General features: G+C 31.2%; 1 pseudogene; it reads left to right on the top strand.

The window, feature by feature from the left end:
• The first annotated feature begins 263 nt into the window (after positions 1 to 263).
• LOC107615373 (2-alkenal reductase (NADP(+)-dependent)-like) lies at positions 264 to 23,766 on the top strand (annotated as a pseudogene).
• The last annotated feature ends 107 nt before the right edge of the window (positions 23,767 to 23,873 follow it).

The raw sequence follows: 23,873 nt of genomic DNA, 5'->3' as shown, positions 1-23,873 counted from the left end.
GGAAAAGGTTGCGATTGCGACGGAGGGGAAAGGGGAGGGGAAGGGGAGGAAGAGAACCTGGGCTGGAGGAGGAACTTAGCGACAGTAATAGTTGTTAACCAAATGCTGATTGTCTACCTAATTCTAACCATTAAGTTAAATGTATTCATTTTAAAAATTCTAAAAGTACCCCTCTAACTTATACAAAATTATAGAAAAGACTCACCAAAACAATATATTTTTATTCTTACCTCCTTCGACTGATAGGTGCGCCAAACAACAAAATGGCATTTCAGTGCGCTATGTATAGCCGCTTACCGAATCCGTTCCCAAGTAACAAATACATAGTGATAAAGCATCACATTGAAGGTGCACCAAAAGAGTCAGATTTTGAGATAAAAACAGAGACTTTAAGTCTGTCAGTAGAGGAAGGAAACGATGATATAATAGTGAAGAATATGTATATATCTATTGACCCATATCAGATTAACCGCATGAAGAGATTTAACACTTCCCAAGATGCTATCAGCTATTCCACCCGCATAACTCCCGGCAAGGTACTTATTATTTTGTTATTTCTATTTTTATTTTCTTTTGGCAATCAATGGTATCTTTTATTCTTTTTAGGATTTGTTTATGGTAAAAAAAAAAATTCTTTTCATTCTTTAAGGTTTATGAATGAATATTTTAAAGGTGAATATTATTATAAAAATTTTATAATTATCTTTATATAAAAATATTTTTTTATTTATTTTTAGATGATGAATTGTATGATTAAATTTTAATATATTCTAAAAGTGTTGTCTTTGTTTAAAGTGTAGCTAAATAAATAATTTAATTTTTTAACAAAATATTTTTATAAAAAGATATTTTTTCCATTTTCATTTAAATAATTATCTATTTTAAATTTATGGCTATTTTTTGTACCGTATAAAAATTGTAATTATATCTACTTTAGCCCTAAAATTTTAGTAATAGCAAACCGATACCAATTTGACAAAGCAAATAAACCATCTTCTTTTGGTTTATAATAAACCATGATTTTGATTGAAATTGTATGAGGTGACATGTGATTTATTTATTAGACTTGAATAATGAGCTTTTGTTAATATAAGATAAGTGTTATATATTTTATTATAGAGGAGTGTTAGGGCCAACAATTTTTGGTATTTGTAATCATCAAATAATCATTAATGATGATTTTAATAGTGTAAGATTGGTGTGAGATTTCATCCAATGGCTCACTTTTTTTTGCTGGTTACATGCTGATCAGAATTTAAAAAAGTTGCTAGCCCCCTAAACTTTTTTTTTTATTATATATTATTAATTTTATTATATGATACTTTTTTAATTGTAATTTATTTTTTTAAATTAATAAGTTCTTTTTTTTTCTTTTTTTTATCACCTATTTTATTTTATTTTTTAATTTTGATATTGAAAAAATAATAATATTTTATAATGTTATTAAAATATGATGTATTTAACAAAAATGTAAAAGATACAAATTTAATTAACAGATTTATCATTTAAAACACAAACCTAATTCTCATATATTTGTCTACCTAAATTTTTTAAATTTTTATTACACAAATTTGACACTCCAATTTATGTATCTGAATTTTTAAAAAATTTTAATGTATAAATCTGACATTTAAATTTGTATATCCAATCTAAATGGGACGCGCTACATATCTATATAACCATGTAACCAAGTTGGCCCAATCCTAAATAGAGTCATGCGCATTAATGAGAGTGAAAACACGCGCCTGAAAATCTTTCGTTACTTTGCGCTCATTATGAAAAAACGTTACTTCTTCTTCTCTACTCGTGTTATAGGTTTTACTGTTCTCCTCTGCTTGCGTTTTCTTTTTTGTTCTTCAACGTAATTATCTTTGTTGTTGTTGTTCTTCTTCTTCAATATGAACTCCTGAATGGAAACAATGAATGAATCAACTTCAAAATCAGTTAAGTGAGTGCGATTTGGATTATTCTTCCGAAACGCATCACAATAATCTTAAACATTGAACAAAGTAAAAGGAAGTCACCGAACCGAACAACATTCATTTGATGAATCAAAATTACAAAGGCCACCGAACCGAACAATGTTCATGTGGTGAATAAATGGTGATCAACTTTCAATCAACAAGAATAATACTTAGGGTGAACCGAAATCTTAATTACGGTGAACTGAAATCTTAATTATGATGAAACAATTATATAGTGCTTAGGGAACAAAACAGAATATATTCGTCTAATTTTTTTTAGACTTCTTTCTGCATACCGAACCGAACACATGCACATGGTGAAACACCTCTATAATACTTACTGAACCGAACAGTTACTCACAGTTACATATTATCAATTCAAATAAATTCAATTTAGATATAGATCACCTCAGTCCATTCAATTCACTTCAAATAAATTTAGCAATTGCATTCCATTGAATTCGATTCAAAATTCAATAATCCAAACCTCATCAAATTGATGCGTTTTGGAAGAATTATCCAAATCGCACTCATTCTACTGTGTTCGGTTCACCATGAGTACTGTGTTCGGTTCATTCTGCAGAAAGCTGTTTGAATTTGATTTTATATAATGGATTATGTTTCGTTCACTCAGTACTATACAATCGTATTGTGTTTGGTTCACTATGAATACTATGTTTGGTTCACCATGAGTACTATGTTCGGTTCACCATGAGTACTGTTCAGTTCATTCTGCACTATTCAAAACTCTTCTTCCTCACCTTCTACTGCTTCTTCACCAGAGAGAGAAGGAGGAAAAGACAAAAAAATACAGCAGCAACAACAACAAAAAAATGACGATAAGGAGAAAATACGTGAAGAAGAAGAAACGCGAAAAAGGAGGAAAAGGAGGAGAAGGAGGAACGCGAAGAAGAAGGCGAAGAAGAAAAAGACGCTCCGTGCGTAAACGAGAGCGTGAGAAGAAGAAGAAGAAGAAGAATGAATGAATTTAATTAGGTTGAAGAAGAAGAAGGAGAAAAGGAAGAAGAAGAACAAGAAGAAGAACGCGAACAGAGAAAAAGAAAAAGGTACTTGGATTACGTTATATGAGGCGCGTGTAAAACAAACGAGTGTATGGGTGGGGGAAAACACGTGTAGTAGAAGGTACTTGGATAACATCCATATAATTTTTACATGGATGTAGAGCTTTTCTCAATCTAAATCGGTCCTTCAAATTTTATTTTTCTTCTCTCTCCTTAACAAATTTGATCCTCCAATTTGTTTAATAACAATTTAAAAAAAATTAACTCCATATTAAAGAAAAATACCAACTTTTTTAATAACTGTGCATTACACACACTACAACAATATAGATTATTTTTTATGGTTATAATGTGTAAAAGAAAATTAAAATTTGTCAAAAAAACAAATTTTGACACTATTTTAACTATGAAAATATGTTAATAAAAATTTTGTCAAAAATAGTATTTTTAACATATAAGTGATTGTGAAAAAAATTTAAATCTTATTTTGATAAATATTGGCTGTCAAAAATAATTTGTTAGAAAATTTTGAGAACATATTTTCTGTGATACTTATTAATTGTCAAAAATACTATTTATTTTGACACTTATTGACTATAAAATATTTTCAACAAAAAATTTTAACAAAGAATGAAATGAGATCTTGAAACTAAAGAATAAATTGAGATTTTGAAGATAAAGAATGAGTAGTATAATCCTAAACTGAGAGCAGTGTGATGTCAAAATTAACAGAGCCCAAAGAAGAAGAAAAATAGTGGAGTAAATTGAAAACAAATGAGTATCAAAATTGAGAAGTAATTTTCTACGGTCAAATTATTCATCAAGAAAATATAGAAAATTTGACATTTGTGATATTTGTCAAAAATATATATTAAATTTGACATTTAATTATGGTGTTAAAAAATAAAGTGTTAAAATAACTCTATTTTTTGTAGTGACACTAATTTACTTCATATATAAAAAATTAACCACTCTATTTTTTTATATATTATTATTAATTATTAATTTGACAACCAAAATATATCACATATCATTTGTTAGTTATAATTAAAATTAAATTTTAAAATCGATATTTGTATTTATATTATATGATTAGTTTGACAACAAAAATATAAATTTTTTATTTTAAATTATTTAAATATTTTATTTATTATTAAAATGTGCAACGTATACTTTTTAAACTACCATTATATATTTCGGATACAAAAGATAAAAGATTAATCAATATAGAAGTAGAGTACTATCCATCCTAGCTGTGAAATACCTTAAAAAAAAAATTCCAAATACACTCGGGATGTATTATATTTATGTATATATACATATTTAGAATACAACACTCGAGATAAAGCCAAAAAATTAAAAAATATAGGTATAATAATATGATTATTAAATAAAAAATGAAATAATAGTAAATAATAAATTATTAATTAATTTTATTTCAGAACAAAAAATTAATTGTAAGAAGAAAACTAATATATTAGCTAAATAAATAGATATACAATAATAGAAAAATAATAATCATATTTTAATTAAATTAACAATTTTTTATTAAAAAAATTAAATATACGTCTTCCAATCAGGATTTAGAATTACAGTTTTTGATTTTGATTTTTTAGAATTATTTTTGTTAGGCCTATAACCTATTATTTTATTATTATTATTATTATTATTATTATTATTATTATTATTATTATTATTATTAGTAAACAGTATAAAAGTAAAGGTTGCAAGAAGGATAATATTAGCATGACTATAAGGTTAATTTATATCTACATATGCTCCAATTATTACAATCTACTATTTGTGGGCCGATTTCTATATTTCTGTTTATCTTCATTTATTGGTTGATCCTTTACACTGTGTTTGGAACAAAAGAAAACTAAAGGAAAGAAAATGGAGAGAATGAAAATGAACGAAAAACTTAGTTTTCTTTTGATTGGATGTGAAAGGAAATTGGATGGAATGGAAAAGAATTGACGTCAGACCCATGTTTAATTTTTCACTTCATCTATGTGAAAAAAACCGAAGAAAATTTGTAAGTAAACATGATATTACAAATTTACCTTTTGTATTATATTAATATATTATAATTTTCATGTAATATAAATAAGAGTATTAATGTAATTTTGTATTATTATGATTTTCTTTCTTCTCACTTTTCTTTCAATTCAAACAAAAAAAAATTTTTTTTTTCTATTTTCTTTCCATCCATTCTCTCTTATTTATCCAAACAACATACTAATAACTCTACTTTTTTTTTTCTTTCCTCTTATTTTCTTTCCTCTTATTTTCTTTCCTTCCATTTTTCTTTCTATATCCAAACAAAGCATAAGGTCCGATTTATACTTTTTTTACTGAAAAAAGTTCCATCTTTTTATAGTAAAAAACTCTTCTTAAGCGGGTCATATCAGATTCTTCCCTAACATTATTAGAATAATACATGATTCAACTTACAAAACACAAATCAAATCTATTTTTTAAAGTTAAATAAAAAAGAAATATAATTTAATTTGAAATTCTCCTAAATTTACTTGGTATATTTTTATTTTTAAGTTTAAATTTAGTAAAATTTTGTAGAGTGATCTTTGTAAAGTATCTTATTTTGTGTTTAATAAATAAAAAAATTATGTTTTATACTTACAATTTTTAAAAATTTAAAAAATACTTAAAAATTTGTACTTACTAAAATTAAAAAGTCTAATCTATTTTTGTATATTAATAAATATTTAAATTTACTTTTATATTTTTACTAAATACAATTAGTTTAGTGTTATTTGTATTTATTAAAAATTATTTATAGTTTAATTTACTAAACAAAGCTATTTCAACTTTTAAAAAACTATTTTTCAAAAATTAGTATTTTGAAAAGTAAAAATTTTACTATCCTTAATATATTGCAAGAAGATCGTTATATCCAAAGTCTCTTTCTTTAGTTGAAACGTATATTCATACTTTCACTAATAAAATTAATTTTTATTAAATTTTGACTAATTTAATTAAACTTAATTGTCAAAATAATTTGAATATGTAATAGCAAGGCTCTTCAAAAAATTATTTTTCAAAAACCCAATATATTTAAAAAGTAAAAATTTTACTAATTTGACCCTTAATAATATGTTGCAAGAAGATCATTATTATGTCCAAAGTGTCCCCTTTAATTTTGCCTCTCCCTACCTCGGCTTCAAACGTTATGTGTTGATGTATTCACTTTCCAGGCAATTGATGGTCCTGTTATTGAAAAAGTTGTGGCTTCTGGTAACAATAAGTTCGTGAAAGGTGATTTGGTTCTTGGAGTATTCACTTGGGCTGAGTACTGTTTAGTGAAAGAAACAACCATACTGAGAAAATTAGAGCTCTCCGAATTTCCACTCACTTATCATCTTGGGGTTCTAGGTAAACTTCTGTTGTAAATGAACATAATCTTAGCTAATTTACATGAATATTCTTATATTAATTATATGGCTCATCATGGTATTTGCATGGATACTTCATTATTACAGTGATGGTCAAGCATACTTTGTGCTATATTTACCTATACAAATGACACAATTGACTACATATTTAAATTAATTATTAATTAATTAATTAAATCCAAGTAAATCATGCCCTGTGAAAAGAGAAAAGTTGCAAGAGTAATATCATGTTTTTGTCGGATTTTTTATTTTAATAAATAAAATAATTATAATAATATTGAAATAAACAATGTAAAAAATATTTATCGAAATAAATACCCCTCTCTTATCTTGTTTACACTGTAAACGAGATAATTTTGTACGTATCTCGTTTACAGTCTAAACGAGATAAGATCATCTTGTTTACAGTGTAAACGAAATACGTACAACATTATCTCATCGAATACGTTGTGCTCGTAAACGTGGTACTAACCTCATCGAATCCTAACCGGTCAATCGATACCCGCCATCGCAGGACCCTGACCTCATTCTGATCTCTGCTCTACTGCTGCAATCCAACCAACCTCACACCAACCAGAAGAATAAAAGCAGTTCGTTATGCAATAAGTCGTAGGAAGTAACAAAGTCATAACTAAATACAAAAAAAAATATTTATTACCTCGCAGCCATAGAATACTGGTAGATCCCTCTACCTGCCAGACAACACTGAAGAAATTTCTGGTAGATCTAGGACATCAACAACGGAGTGCAGCCGGCAATGTCCGTGACGCTTCGGTATGTCACCGAACACAGTGACCGGTACGTCCAGGCAAGCACGGCCGAGCCCCAAGACAACACTCGGCACCGCCTGAAGTCCTCCAGAAGTGGGAGCCAACGCAAGTGGACCAAGTTGTTCAACTTGTCCATCATGAGATATCCTTCGATTAGCAACATAATGTAGCACCTGACGTACTGTCGAAGGGTCTCTGGGTCGTCTGTAGGGGCATCTGGCGGACATGGTCCCGCAGCCAAACAAGCTTCAGCGTGAATGACTCCTTCCTCTGCGCGGCCTACTGTGGAGCCACCGGAGGCCTGGCACCCAGCAGCTGCTCCACAAACTGCCACGTCTCCGTCTGGTGGTACCTACCGAAGTCACGGAGGCACCCCCGACTGGCTCCCCGTGTGCGCGTAGCCCTAGGTAGTACGCCACGTCCTGCAGGGTGATAATGGCCTCACCCCACGGGAGATGAAACGTGTGTGTCTCCGGACGCCATCGCTCCACGAATGCCATAATCAAAAAATTGTCGAATGTGAAATTCTTGAGGGGCATCATGTTGCCGAATCTAGCCTCAACCAAACACGGGACGATGGCATCTGGTGGAGAAAGGGTATGACTCATTCGCCAGAACAGTAGAAGGCGAGACTTCTGAAAAAAAAAAAAAACAATTCAGAATTATAAAAAAATATTTTGAAATGATTAATTGGATCTTAGACGTTTAACGGTCCTCGTATTTTAAAACTTTTAAATAGGCTTCTATATTTTTCCTATTAAATTCTGACACTATTTTTAAGTAATTAAAAACTTTTGTAGTAGGATCTTTTTAGTATAAAAAATATTACAGTAAAATAAATATTTCTTTTTAAGTTAAACATATTTCTAGTTAAGAACATATTTACATATTTAATTATTTGTTTTTTAGACAAATATTACTATGTTAATTTTAATATATTTGATACTAAAAAAAAACCCTAACTAAAACATAGAGTTCTAAACTAACAACTATTTAGTAATAGCTTACCACAATTAAATAGAGTTTCAACTTTCTACAAGCAACTTATTCCTAACACTACAAACTATATGACAGTTCTTTGCGAGTACGCTAACCATAGCTACATACAAAAATATATCTATATGGGATTTCATAAAATTCAACACAAAAGAACTAACTTCAAAGTCGGCTGCCCGGCGTAATGTGAAATCTCGTTCAGCCTGTTGATATCTCCATCATTACATGCTGCGTGCGCCATCATCGTATATATTGATAATATGCTTAGAAAGGGATAAAAAAGACTAGAAAGAATTTGAAAAGTTTAAAATGGGACCCGGTCAAAGACTGTAAACGACATATATTTAAAGACGTCTTCCAGCCATATCTCGTTTACAGTATAAACGAAATAGGTCCCCACGTATCTTGTTTATACTGTAAACGAAATACGTGCAAAATTATCTCATTTACAGTGTAAACAAGATAAAAAAAGAGTATTTATTTTGATAAATATTGTTAAAATTATTTATTTCAGTAATTATTATAATTATTTTATTTATTAAATTAAAATAAACCCTGTTTTTGTCCTGTAAAATATGTGTCATCGTCGTATCGGTCCTTGAAAAATATATTTCACAAATTTAGCTCAACAACAATGTTAAGGTTATGACTTACGATAGTATATTGGATTCGTTATTTGGAAAATCTAACTTCGTATTCCCCTAACATTTTAATTTGAATATTACATAAAAGAGTAAATGAACAACGAAACTCTCGCGCGATCTAAAATTTTCACAAATAAATTTCCGTTGTAAGTATAGTTTTTAGATCGACAAAAATTTCTTTCTTACAAAAGTTTGGTTGTCACAAGTAACAAAACCCAATAAAATTTATAACCGAAGTATTTAAATCTCGGATCGTCTTCTCAAGGAATTGCAGGAAGGTATGATTTATTATTGGTTATATAAAAAAATATGTTTTTGGATTTTTTTAATGTATAAGATAAAAAGCAAGAATAGTAAATGGCAAGAAAGTAAACTGTAGGAATTAATTTAAATAAATAATAAAACTCTTAACAAGGTATGAAAACTGGACGTCCTATCCTAGTTATCCTTATCAATTGTGATGAGAATTGGATTCAGCTCCCACTTTTAATTAACCTCTAACTATGAAGGTAAGTTAAGTGGATGAATCAATTTGATTCCTCATGTCCTAGTCAATTCCTAAGAAATGACTAGAGTTATTGGAATTCAAATCAATCAGCAAAGAATTCCAATTTTCAATCAACAAGGAGTTTGATAACTCAAGTGTTGCCAATTGATCAACCAAAAAGGAAAGAAAATCTACTCGAATAAAAATGCTTTCAGATGTGAAACAACAGTAACACAAATAAAAGAAAGAAATCTTAATTCTGAAATACCTCAAATTATATTAAATAGAATATTCAAATGTAACATGGAAAGCTTCATAAGCCAACTGGGCAACATAAGTCAAATACAAATAAAAGTATTATAGTAAATAAAAGTAGAAGAGAAATATAAATTAAAGGAACATTGAACCTGGAAATTGAGAGAAGTAGCCTAAACATAATAGAAATCCTAAATCCTAATCCTAAGAGAGAGGAGAAAACCTCTCTCTCTAAAAACCTAAAATTGTGTATTTTAAAGTATGATTCATGAATGAATGGATTTTCCCACCTTATAGCATCTAATCTGTGTTTTCTGGGTCGAAAACTGGGTCAGAAACAGCCCATAAATCACTGGGGCGAAATCTGCCACGCTGATTTTTGTCACTGCGATGCGTTCACGTGGAGCACGCGTTCGCATCGCCTAGATGTACGGCCACTATAGCAAATTATATATCAAATCGAAACCCCGGACGTTAGCTTTTCAACGCAACTAGAACCGCATTATTTGGATCTCTATAGCTCAAGTTATGACCGTTTTAGTGAGAGAGGGTCAGGCTGACAGCTTTGCAGTTCCTTCAACTTCTTGTATTCCTTCCACTTTTGCATGCTTCCTTTCCATCCTCTAAGTCATTCCTGCCCTGTAATCCATGAAAACACTTAACACACATATCAAGGCATCGAATGGTAATAAGAGATGATTAAAATTAATAAAATATAAGGCCAAAGAAGCATGATTTCAATTATAGCACAAAATCAGGAAGGAAAAAGTAAAACCATGCAAATAGTATGAATAAGTGGGTAAAGAGTTGATAAAAATCACTCAATTGAGCACAAGATAAACCATGAAATAGTGGTTTATCAACCTCTCCACACTTAAATATTAGCATGTCCTCATGCTAAGCTCAAGAGAAGCTATACAAGTGAAGAGGAATGGTAGAATGTATGAAATGCAACCTATGAATGCAACTAAATGCAGAATGTTTTTTCCTACTTGGTTAAAAGTAAATAAATTCTTCAAAAACAAATATAAACTGGATTTCAATAATTCAAGTCATGCAATAAAAGACAAGTAAACTTGTAAGAAGATAGCTCATGAAAGCAGGGAGCATAGAATCAAGCATTGAACCCTTACTGATGGTGTATATGCACTCTAGTCTCTCAAGTGTATAGGGTAATCACTTTACTCTTCTCTAATCATGCTTTCTAAACTTTGTTCTTCATCTAACCAATCAACAAAAATTTAATGTACCAATGCAAACATCATGAGGTCTTTTTCAAGGTTGTAATGGGGCTAAGGTAAGGGTAAAGGTATATATATGGCTAAGTGAGCTATAAATTGAATCTTTGACTAACCAAGCTCTCACCTAACATACATACACTCTATATAACTCTAGAATCATGCCTAGCTACCCAAAAAGTCCCACTTTTGTATTACATACTCATACTCATGCATCAACCTTTCTTTTAATTTTTTATCATATATGTATTGATCTTTTTTCTTAACTTAACTTAGCATTGGGATAATTTTGTCCCCTTATTTATTTACTTATTTATTGAATATTTTTTTGGATTTTTTTTCTTTTTTTTCCTTTTTTTTAAATAGAAAAATAAACATAACTTATTAATGTACATGGATTTTTATTTTTTCTGGTCTCACATGAGTAGGCACCCAAATTTCTAATATTTTGTCAACATAACACATTCCCTTATTAACCCATGTTCCCACGGTTCCTCACACTTAATTGTTACACAATCTCTATCTTAAGCTAACCAAAGATTCAATTTGGGGTATTTACTTGTTTTTCTGCTTAAGGCTAGTGATGTGGTAAAATATAGAACAAATGAGGATAAAAGAGCTCAAAGTGGCTAACAATGGTGATTTAAAAGGTAGGCTTATTTGGGATAAGTGAGCTAATAATAAATAATGGCCTCAATCATATGCAAGCATGTAAATACACTAAACATTGGACATATAGAATGGAACAAAGCAAAGATTGCAATCATAGGGAAGAAAACATACAAGAATAAAAATTTATGGTTAAATAATGTAACCATATAAATAAGCTCAAAATCTCACAGGTTGTGTGTTCTTAGCTTTAAACCATATTCCAATTTACAATCTTCAAACAAATTTAACACAAATTTTAATTTAAATTAGTGAAATTCTATAAAAAAGGTCTTGAAAAGAAACTTATTATTTTTCAACCAAGTAGAATATGCATAAAATCAAACAAACATGCAATTAATACATGCAAATACAACAATGAACTAACACATAAAGTAAAATATTGGTGTTGAGAAGAAAATAACTAACCCATGGAGATCGGTATCGACCTCCCCACACTTAAAGGTTGCACCGTCCTCGGTGCATGCTAAGATGTGCAAGTGGATGGGTTGCTCCAACTGACGCTTGTAGATAGAGGCGCCTTAGCTGGAGGTCTCTTGGTTCCTCTCCGTGCCGGTGTCTTATCAGTGGCTTTCTCTTTTCCTTTCTTGGTACCCATGCCTAGGAAGAAGAAAAAGGAAGAGTGTGAAATATAGAAAACTAGGACCGGAAGGGAAGAAATTCTAAGTGATAAGAAATGCCAAAGGAAAGATGATAGCCCAACTACATGGTAGCTACAACATGTAGGGAAGACAATAATAAAGATAAAAAAAGGACAATTCAAAATGATTAGAGGCAAGAGGGTAAAAACATGCAAATAATAGGCATGAGAAGCATAGTTCAAGCATCAAGTAATAAATGTGCCAAATTAAAGAGCATGTATAATGATGACAATTGTGAATGATAATCCCAAATACATGTGGAGCACAAGTGTTGTGAAAAAGAGGTATGCAAGTGAAAGAGTAAAATAAAATAAGATTCAAAATGCCATAAAAGCTTTTTCACAAACACTTGGTGTGCAAGTTAAAATAGGGATGAAAATAATGTAATCCAAATGTATATGAGAGCCATAAGTAAATGTCAATTGTCAAATCTCTCCTCAGAATAGCCACATGCTCAAATAAAATAAGGTACTATCCAAATAAAACTCCAACACCAACATGAAAAAGAATTGAAAAAGAAACCAAAAGGAATTAAGCTAAGATGAAATTGAGAAGAAAAAAAAAAGAACAAATAAATGCATTAAATTAAAGGGATAGAAGAGTAGAGGGGGAGAAGAAAAGAAAGAAAGAAGAAAGAAGAAGAAAGAAATTAGGATTTGGGGAAGAAAAGATAAGATATCTTGGCTGATCTGGATAAGTTGTGCGTCGCATATGATGCGGACGCGTGGGTCACATGGTCGCGTGACTTGATTTAAGCGAATGGCGCGAGGGCGGCCATGCGTTCGCGCAACTCTCTGTTTCAAACCCATTTTGCCAAAAATTTGGGGTGACGTGATTGCGTGGTTGATGCGATCGCGCGAATGGCCTTTTTTTTAAAAATGATGCGGACGCGTGGGGCACGCGTTCGCGTGGTAAGGCTTGTGCTTCTAGCATGGTTCCAGCCTCACTCCATCATAACTTACTGCCATACACCCATTTACGTCGATTTCACAGGGCCACGCGTTCGCGTGGGTGACGCGTGTGGAGGCTATTTCGCAAACAACGCGAACGCGTCAGCGACGCGGCCGCGTGATCATATTTGTGCCTAAGGCACGCCTCCAGCCACGCTTACGCGTGACTCTCTGTCCAATTCTCTTTTCTTCAAAACGCACTGGTGACGCGGACGCGTCAGCGATGCTGCCGCGTCGCGTGCGTGCTTTTTTTTTTTATGCAGTATGCAGAATGCAGAATGCAAATGCTGATATGGAGGTTATGAATAATTCCAGGTTCAATAGAATAAAACAAAACTTTAAAACAAACAAAACGAAATAAAATTAAAATTGAAAAGGAACGATTATACCACGGTGGGTTGTCTCCCACCTAGCACTTTTAGTTAAAGTCCTTAAGTTGGACATTTGGTGAGCTCCTTGTCATGGCGGCTTGTGCTTGAACTCATCCTGAAACTTCCACCAATGCTTGGACTTCCAATAAGCTCTATCAATACCAAGTAAATTTCTCAAGCTTTGATGGAGTTTGTCACAAGTTTTGAGCTCCTAAATTTGATCCTCATATATGCCTGGATCCCAAATCTTGTTTTTGCACCCATCTTCTTGTTGATCATTATTGTTCTAACCGGGTGGCAAACAATCTGAATTCTCACTAATGCAGCCAAACAACTTTCTAGACCCATTCAGTTGAGCTTTATACAACCTTTGTACTTTAATTTGGAGCATACAATCATATTGAACCTTGCATGACAATTCCTATTACTAACCATCTCCTGCTTGCTCTTATAGCCACAAAGAGCTCTAAGTTGACCATCTATCTCAAGTAAACCATATTCAAGTGGGATGAGAAAGTTAAGGGATATGAATTTTACCCACTTGAATGTTGTGAAGGATGGTGGTGACTTAGGCGGAGAGGTCTCCAACAACTTTGGTAAGGTAATTTCAAGCTCCACTCCCTTGTGCTCTTCTTTGAATTCCTCCACCTCCTTGTAAGTTTCTTTAATTTCAACCTCTTCAAAGTCTTCAACCAGGCTATGCCTTAGAGGTTGTACACCCTCCTCAACATCAATTTCAAATGTCTTTGAAGGAGGTTCTATGACTTGACTTTCCCATGGAGGTTCAGCATCTCTCAAGTCTTCAACTACTTCTTCCTCTTCAATAATTACTGCTTTGTCCAGTTGTTTTAGTATAAAATCGTACTCATCCTTGATGATTTCCTTTCCATGACAACTCCTTTCAATTATTCCTTCATCTTCAAGTACAGAATCCAACTCCTCCTTGTTGTCTTCCTTCACTAATTCTTCAACCACTCCTTCAACTTCAAGGATCTCTACTACCTTCACCTGTAGGGCCTTCTTTAGCTTTTTATGAAGTATGAATTTGCGAAGACGATCCCTTTTCTCTTGTTCCTTGTCAATAGCATAGCAGGGATCATCTTGCTCTTGGATTGATGGATGTGGGTGCTCTTCCATAGAGGGTGGTGATGGGATGGAAAGATTATTATGTGGTTGAAAAGGAAATGCACTAGAGCTTGAGGGTTGAATATTGGAGGTAGAAGATTGGTTCATGCGGGATATAAGATTTTGGAATGTAGAGGTGAGACCAATGATGTTAGAGATGAGTGTGTTATTATCCAATAGAAGTTGGGGTGGATAGGAGGGTTCATTTGTTGGGAGAGAGGACTCATAATACGGAGGTGTTTGGTTGTAGGGGACTTGTGATTTTGGTGGTTCAAAGGTATGTTGTGGAGGTGGTTCATAAGCATATGATGGGACTTGTTGGTAACTATAAGGGGGTCCACCATATTCATCATCTTGGTACGCATCACAGAATGGTTGTTGGTGATAGCGCATTGGAGGGGGTTGTTGCCAAGGGGGTTGATCAAATCCTTGTGACTCCTCCCATCTTTGATTCTTCCAACCTTGATGCCTATTTTCATTATAGTTTCCATTCCTTTCAACAACATTAGAACCAAACTTGAAAGCAAAGGGGTGAGAATTCATAGTAGCAAATAAAAACTAATAAAAATTAAAAACAAAAACAAATAAACAAGCAAAGAAAAATACAATAAAATAAAATAAATAAGAGAAAAGGTTTGAAAAAGATTTTTAAGATTAAAAAAAATATAAGATAAGTTAGGTAAGAGAAGATAAGTTTTTAAATTAAAAGGTTTTGAAATTTAAATTTTTTTTGAATTTGAAAATTAAATTTTGAATTTTAAATTTTGAAATTTGAATTTTAAAATTTTGAAATTTGAATTTTGAAAAAGTCAACAATATAAGATAAAGATTTGAAAAAGATTTAAATTTTGAAAAGGTTTGATTTTTAAAATTTTAAATTTAAATTTTTAATTTTGAATTTTGAAATAAGATAAGATAAGATTTTGAAAAAGATATGATTTTTGAAAAAGATTTGAATTTTGAAATTTAAAACTAAGATACGATAAGATAAAAATTTTAAAATAAAAATCTGAATTTTTTTTTTAGAAAAAATCAATTTAAAAGTAAATATTTACAATAACCAGTAATAAGGCACACGTTTGCAATTCCCCGGCAACGGCGCCATTTTGAAGAACGAAACTCTCGCGCGATCTAGAATTTTCACAAATAAATTCCCGTTGTAAGTATAGCTTTTAGACCGACAAGAATTCCTTTCTTACAAAAGTTTGTTGTCACAAGTAACAAAACCCAATAAAATTTATAACCGAAGTATTTAAACCTCGGGTCGTCTTCTCAAGGAATTGCAGGGAGGTATGATTTATTGTTGGTTATGTAAAAAGATATATTTTTGGATTTTTTAATGTAAAAGATAAAAAGTAAGAATAGTAAATGGCAAGAAAGTAAACTGTAGGAATTAATTTAAATAAATAATAAAACTCTTGACAAGGTATGAAAACTGGACGTCCTATCCTAGTTATCCTTATCAATTGTGATGAGAATTGGATTCAGCTCCCACTTTTAATTAACCTCTAACTATGAAGGTAAGTTAAGTGGATGAATCAATTTGATTCCTCAGGTCCTAGTCAATTCCTAAGAAAAGACTAGAGTTATTGGAATTCAAATCAATCAGCAAAGAATTTCAATTTTCAATCAACAAGGAGTTTGATAACTCAAGTGTTGCCAATTGATCAACCAAAGCCAAAAGAAAAGAAAATCTACTCGAATAAAAATGCTTTCAAATGTGAAGCAACAGTAACACAAATAAAAGAAAGAAATCTTAACTCTGAAATACCTCAAATTATATTAAATAGAATATTCAAATGTAACATGGAAAGCTTCATAAGCCAACTGGACAACATAAGTCAAATAAAAATAAAAGTATTAGAGTAAATAAAAGTAGAAGAGAAATATAAATTAAAGGAACATTGAACTTGGAAATTGAGAGAAGTAGCCTAAACATAATAGAAATCCTAAATCCTAATCCTAAGAGAGAGGAGAAAACCTCTCTCTCTAAAAACTACATCTAAAAACCTAAACTTGTGTATTTTAAAGTATGATTCATGAATGAATGGATTTCCCCACTTTATAGCATCTAATATGTGTTTTTTGGGTCGAAAACTGGGTCAGAAATAGCCCAGAAATTGCTGAGGCGAAATCTGCCACGCTGATTTTCGTCACTGCGATGCGTCCGCGTGGAGCACGCGTTCGTGTTGCCTAGATGTACGGCCACTATAGCACATTATATATCAAATCGAAGCCCCGGACGTTAGCTTTCCAACACAACTAAAACTGCATCATTTGGACCTCTGTAGCTCAAGTTATGACCGTTTTAGTGTGAGAGGGTCAGGCTGACAGCTTTGCAGTTCCTTCAACTTCTTGTATTCCTTCCACTTTTGCATGCTTCCTTTCCATCCTCTAAGCCATTTCTGCCCTGTAATCCCTGAAAATACTTAACACACATATCACGGCATCGAATGGTAATAAGAGAGGATTAAAATTAATAAAATATAAGGCCAAAGAAGCATGTTTTCAATTATAGCACAAAATCACGAAGGAAAAAGTAAAACCATGCAAATAGTATGAATAAGTGGGTAAAGAGTTGATAAAAACCACTCAATTGAGCACAAGATAAACCATGAAATAGTGATTTATCAGTAAACTACCATTTCTACTCACAAATGTTGAAAATGCTGACATATCTGTCCTTAGAAAAAGAAAATTATTATTTATACCTATGAAATATAGGTTCCATACAAAAAAATTATCCAAACACTAAAAAATAACATAAAAAATCCAAATTACCCTTATCATCATCTGCATCATCTTCCCCTCCACACTAACCACTCTATCATCCTCATTTGTTCATCACCTTATCACCACCACCACCACTAACCTCATCCGATGCCGTCCTCTTTCACCGTGGCCACCCCTCCTTATCTCCTTTCCTATCTCGCCCTCGCCGACCAGGGGACCTTCGCACAGCCCCTGCTTCGCCGCCGCCAGTAACTCTAGAGCCGCAGTGCCCCCTCTCCTCTCTTCACCTAACGTGGCTACCTTCTCCTCATCACTGAACCAGTGCCGCCGACGGGCCACCGAACTAGCCGCCACCACCGCGATCCCCTTTGCGAACCAAAACCGTGGCGAGCTCTCTCTCTCTTTCTGTCTCTTTCGCCATCTATTTTAAACCACCGAATCCTAATTCACTTCTCATTCTCCTCTTCTTTCCCTTCTTCTTTCCTCTTCAAGAACCAGAGACCTCTGAACCACCATCACAGCCCTGTCATCATCGCCGTCTGCACTTCTAGGCACCAGAACTGCCGTGAACCACCGTCGTCTCCACCATCTGCGATGAACCCGAGCCACCCTCACCGTCCCAGTCGTTCTTTCTCTCAGTCCAGACCACTGCCAAGGAGCCACATTAGTCTCGCACCTCCTCCACCGAACCCTAACTCAACCCCTGTTCTCACTCTCTCTTCTACTCCAATGAACTGCCGGCGATGTCACCATCATCATCAGCTTCTCAGTCGCCGAACCTTCAGAGTAACTACCGTAGCTAATGTCTCTCTCGCCGAAACAGAACAAGCTCACCCTTGCTTCTCAGAGTTTAGCTCAGGTGAGGATTGCTCAATTCATTCAATTCCGCACATGACCTGTTTGAGTTTGGCAGTTGATTTGTTGCAGGGGTATTAGGTGGTAACACTCTGTTTTGAGTTCAATGAAAAGTTGAAAACGATGATGATAAAGGTAATTTGAAATTTTTTTTATGATTTTTTAGTGTTTGAATAATTTTGTTGTTTCATAAGTACAAATAGTAATTTTCCTTTTTTATGGATAGATATGTCAATATTTTCAACTGTCGTTGATAAAAATGGTAGTTTAATCTTAAATAAACGTCTAAATATATTAACATGGATCAAGCTCATCCATAAACTATAAAGTAATGAGATTGATCATTTGTTGAAAAGTGAACTTATTAAATTCAATAGTAATTAAATTTTTATTTTTTTACTTTATTAAACGTTAGAAAAACTTTTTCAATATTAATGTATAACATGTGTGAATGTATGTGTGATAATAAGTTTGTAGGTTCCATTATTATTCAACTTTATTTATTTATGTATTATTATTTTCTCTCTTAAATTTAAATTTAAATTTCAATTTCAATTTAAATAAATGACTAAACAAACAGCATACTTACTTGGCTTAGGATTCGGTGGTCCCAGAACGTTTGGACCACTTAGTGGTCCCATAACAAAACATGTTTTTTAAGTTTTTTTAACAACTGCTACATAGTCTTTTAACTAATTTTAATTATAAATTGACCCCATATATTTTATATAATTATAAAAACGATTTTTTATTTTATAAATAATTAATTTATCATAAATCTATCATGTTCATTAACAATCAAAAACAAAAATAATTTTTTGGCCATTACAATCGATTAAAATATTAAATTTGATTCGTCTCGTTCGCGAGGAATCATAAAATTGTGTTTTCTGCGAAAACCAATCGATTGGAATAATGAATCAATCGATTGAATTATATCTCAATCGATTGGATTACAGTTTACCACTAAATAATCAATTGAAAATTGCCAAAAGCATGGTTTTCGCATAATTCAATCGATTGGTCATACGATCCAATCGATGGAACGATGAATAAAAATTGGATTTTTGTAATTCAATCGATTGTTTAGAATTTCCAATCGATTGAATGCTTCAAAACAACTTAGGTCTCACCAAATTCAATCGATTGCTTTTGTGACTCAATCGATTGTAGTGTGTGTGAATTCAAATTCAATCGATTGAAATAATAATTCAATCGATTGGAACGCGATGTATTACGCCTATGTCAGTCTTGTTTTCGTTTTTAAAAATTATCTTCTTATTCATCTATCTTATCTTTAAAATTCTATCTTCCTTTGTTAAGGTTTTATTTTGAATTAGATACTCCAACCGATATGAAAAAATCGAAAACCGAAAATCGAAAACCAAAAAAACCAAAAAAAGATAAGATTAGAGTATCTAATTCAAAATAAAACCTTAAAAAAGGAAGATAGAATTTTAAAGATAAGATAGATGAATAAGAAGATAATTTTTAAAAACGAAAACAAGACTGACATAGGCGTAATACATCGCGTTCCAATCGATTGAATTTGAATTCACACACACTACAATCGATTAAAATTGGCAAATTCATATTGTTTGGGTAAATTCAATCGATTGAGTCACAAAAGCAATCGATTGAATTTGGTGAGACTCAGGTTGTTTTGAAGCATTCAATCGATTGGAAATTCTAAACAATCGATTGAATTACAAAAATCCAATTTTTATTCATCGTTCCATCGATTGGATCGTATGACCAATCGATTGAGTTATGCGAAAACCATGCTTTTGTCAATTTTCAATCGATTGTTTAGTGGTAAACTGTAATCCAATCGATTGAGATATAATTCAATCGATTGATTCATTATTCCAATCGATTGGTTTTCGCAGAAAACACAATTTTATGATTCCTCGCGAACGAGACGAATCAAATTTAATATTTTAATCGATTGTAATGGCCAAAAAATTGTTTTTATTTTTGATTGTTAATGAACATGATAGATTTATGATAAATTAATTATTTATAAAATAAAAAATCATTTTTATAATTATATAAAATATATGGGGTCAATTTATAATTAAAATTAGTTAAAGGACTATGTAACAGTTATTAAAAAAACTTAAAAAACATGTTTTGTTATGGGATCACTAAGTGGTCCAAACGTTATGGGACCACCGAATCCTAAGCCTACTTACTTTTAAATAGACAAAATAATCTCACTCTTTTTATCCTTATATAAAACAAACGCTATAAAACAACTCACTTGAATTGGTCATAGCTCACTCATCTCCTTAAAAAATGGTTGGGAGTTTAAATTTCATACGTTTTGTGTATGCAGCAACGATCAACCTTTAAATTAAGTTTAAATTCGTGACGGATTAATTTTTAACTTGTCGAGACGAAAGATACCATAAAAAATAAAAATATAAAAACCAATATAAAGCATGTTAACCTAAGCTAGAATAGTTTATTAACGTTACTTATATATGTGAAGCAACTTTTTGTAACTTATGATAACTTAATCTGATTGGTCCATAATAATAATAATAATAATAATAATAATAATAATAATAATAATAATAAATATTATTATTTATATTTTAATAATATCATATCACTCCTTTTTCTATAAGTTTACGCAAAACATTCAATGAAAAAAATCATATATAGAATGCCATTAATTAATAGAAGATGAAGATTCACCTTTATACGAGATTTATAATTAAAAATTATTAGATAATAATTTAGACAAATTTATTAAATTATCTAACAATAATCAAATATAACTTCACATTAACACAATTATACCTAAACTTTCACCTTAATATAGAAATGGGAATGCCGTTATCATTTTTTTGAGAATGAAAAGAGAACAACTAGGGAACCAAAAGCATATCAGCCAAAAATCAGCCAAATACCTTTGGTGAATTCAAAATCTTTACGAATTAATATATATGGATGTTTTTTCTGCTAAGTATCAGAATGTTTCTTTTTCATGCTAAATGGATGTTATTTTATATATTTTTCGAATTTTTTTGTATTGCAAATGTGAATGTCTCTATTTTTTTAAAAATTTCATATTTTTTTAATTTTATAGATATTTAATTATTTTTGCTAAAATATAATTGGATGTTTCTTTTATTAAGTATTAGGATGTTTTTTTTCATATTAAATGAATGTTTTTTTATAATTCTATAATCGTATAATTTGCAGAAAATAAAATTGTTTAATTTTGTATCCTTTGTTTTATTCAACATCAACAAAGTCTTATTTCATTTAAAAAAAAAAAAAAAAAACCCGCCTTGCTGCTATATTGTGTGCGATGAAAGCAATGTATTTGTCACTAACAACAATGGCAACATGGCCAAGATTCTTGCCGGTCGAAGGAGGTATATGGGTCACAAAAGAACTATCAGACCAAATGCCAAGAGGCTTAGCACTCTGTTCGTGGAGCGGCATCAAATGGACTGGGACACTTTCGCCGAAAAGGTTAAGGCATCTTAACGAGGATTCATGGGAGAGCCAGATGAGATCAGGAGGATTCATGGGAGAGACAGATGAGATCAGGCCTGGACGCGGCGGCACCTCCAGCAACATTGGTGAGAGAGAGGGGTTTGTGTGTGTGGAGGTGGGTAGGTTAATGTGAGAGAAGAGAAAGGTTTTTATAGATTTTAATTAGGTTTACTTAATTAATTTTAAATTTTTTTAATTTTAAATTTAAAAAATTTAAAATTAATTATTAATTTAAATTAACATGATTTTATTTAGTTTTTGGCTGATTCCCTTTTGGTTCCACGTACTTTTTCGAATGAAAAAGGTTTTGTCTCCACGTCTCCAACTATATATGCTAATAATGCGCGCTACACACCTTTTACTAATAAATCTATCTTTTTGCTCTATATCAGCACCCGCTTATGTTTGAACAATGCAAATTATAATCTTGATTTTTTTTCTTAGGATTTGGGGGAATGACAGCTTATGTGGGATTTTTTGAATTGTGCAAACCCAAAAGGGGAGAAAAGGTTTTTGTGTCAGCAGCTTGTGGAAATATTGGAAGTTTGGTTGGGCAATATGCAAAGCTTTTCGGTTGCTATGTTGTTGGTTGTGTTGGAAGTTAAAACAAGGTCAACACTTGCTAACACTTTGATATCCAACTTGTATTGGGTATATCATTAACAAAGTCTAACCCTTATGTAATTTTATGTAGGTTGCATTTCTTAAAGATAAGCTAGGATTTGATGAGGCATTCAATTACAAAGAAGAAACAGATTAAAGTTCTACTCTTAGAAGGTATGAAATGTACTTAGTTTAATTGAAGTATTAAGGTGTGCAGAAATATTTGATAATCAAAATAAATTAGCCAAAAATAATTAGAACTTGTTTTATTTAGTATTTATTAATTATTGACAATTAATAAATGTTAAATAAGATAAATTTTAATTATTTTTTTGTCTTTCTAACATTACTGTAAGATGTAATGCTTCTTCATTCACTATAAAATAATTTAAAAATAATTTAAAATCATCACAAAATTAAGAAATAACCATTGCAAAGTTTCGACTGTGATGTAATGATTTCATTAGCTTTAGAAACTTATATTTCATCCCATTTTACTAATTAATTAAGGTTTCTGAGATCTTTGGTTAAAATAAAATATTAATTGTTTATAATTATTTACCAATTTTTAATATTAATTTAATTTTACATCTTATTTATTTAAAATACTAATGATTAAGATTTTTAATTAAAATAATAATTTCTTACTCATAAAATAGTTTTAAATATTTTTTATGAGTTCAATTCTATATAACAGTAGCGCATATATATAACTCAATATGAGCAGTCAAATAGTATAAATTCAAGAAATTGTAGATTCGGTTAAAGCTATTTATAAATCAATATTTATTTTACGCATTTTTATTATATATATATATATAGTGTATAAATGTTAATTACACTAAATACACTCTTAATCAAATGAAAATAAAACTCAAATTTTCAGCGGATTAGTCTTTGACTTATTAGACCGAAAAGTACTATAAACAACAAAAAAATGGGATGAAGTGTCAAAATATAAAAGTAATTAGAAGTTTTAACTTATAATTTTTTAATTATTCTCCTAATTTTTAAATAAAAAAAATTTTGTATTTTTTTTATGTTTCAAAAAAATAACACATAAATTTAAATTATTTTTTTTCAGTAAAAAATGTATCATAAGTAATTTTGCTTTTATTTCATTCTAGGTATTTTCCTGAGGGAATTGACATATATTTCGATAATGTTGGGGGCAAGATGTTAGAAGCAGTGATTGATAACATAAACACATTTGGTAGAGTGATTGTTTGTGGAGCAACATCGAAGTATACTGATATAAGAAAGCGAGCATCACTAGATTTAGTGAATGTTATATACACAAGAGAATCACCATACAAGGGTTTTTAATTCCTGATCTCATGATTCACCACTTCCAAAATTTTATGATAAAAACATCAAATTATCTTCGAACTGGCGAATTACAAGTAATTGAAGACATCCCATTGGGTATGGAAAGCACCCCTTCTGCATTTGTAGGCCTCTTCAATGGAAGCAATATTGGAAAGAAAATTGTTAGGTTAGTAGAAGAGGAAAAATGAAGGGATTATAAAAAATAGAGTATGAGATATATAGCAGAAGGTTTAAATGTCAAACTTTTCCGTTTATATATGTAGTGTATGGTGAATTTTATATTAATAATAAGAAT

The sequence above is a fragment of the Arachis ipaensis genome, chromosome B9 (assembly GCF_059453495.1).
Source record: "Arachis ipaensis isolate K30076 ecotype BB chromosome B9, ASM5945349v1, whole genome shotgun sequence".
Classification (NCBI taxonomy): domain Eukaryota; kingdom Viridiplantae; phylum Streptophyta; class Magnoliopsida; order Fabales; family Fabaceae; genus Arachis; species Arachis ipaensis.
The sequence above is the reverse complement of the archived record's forward strand: the minus strand, read 5'-3'. Positions and strand labels throughout refer to the sequence as shown.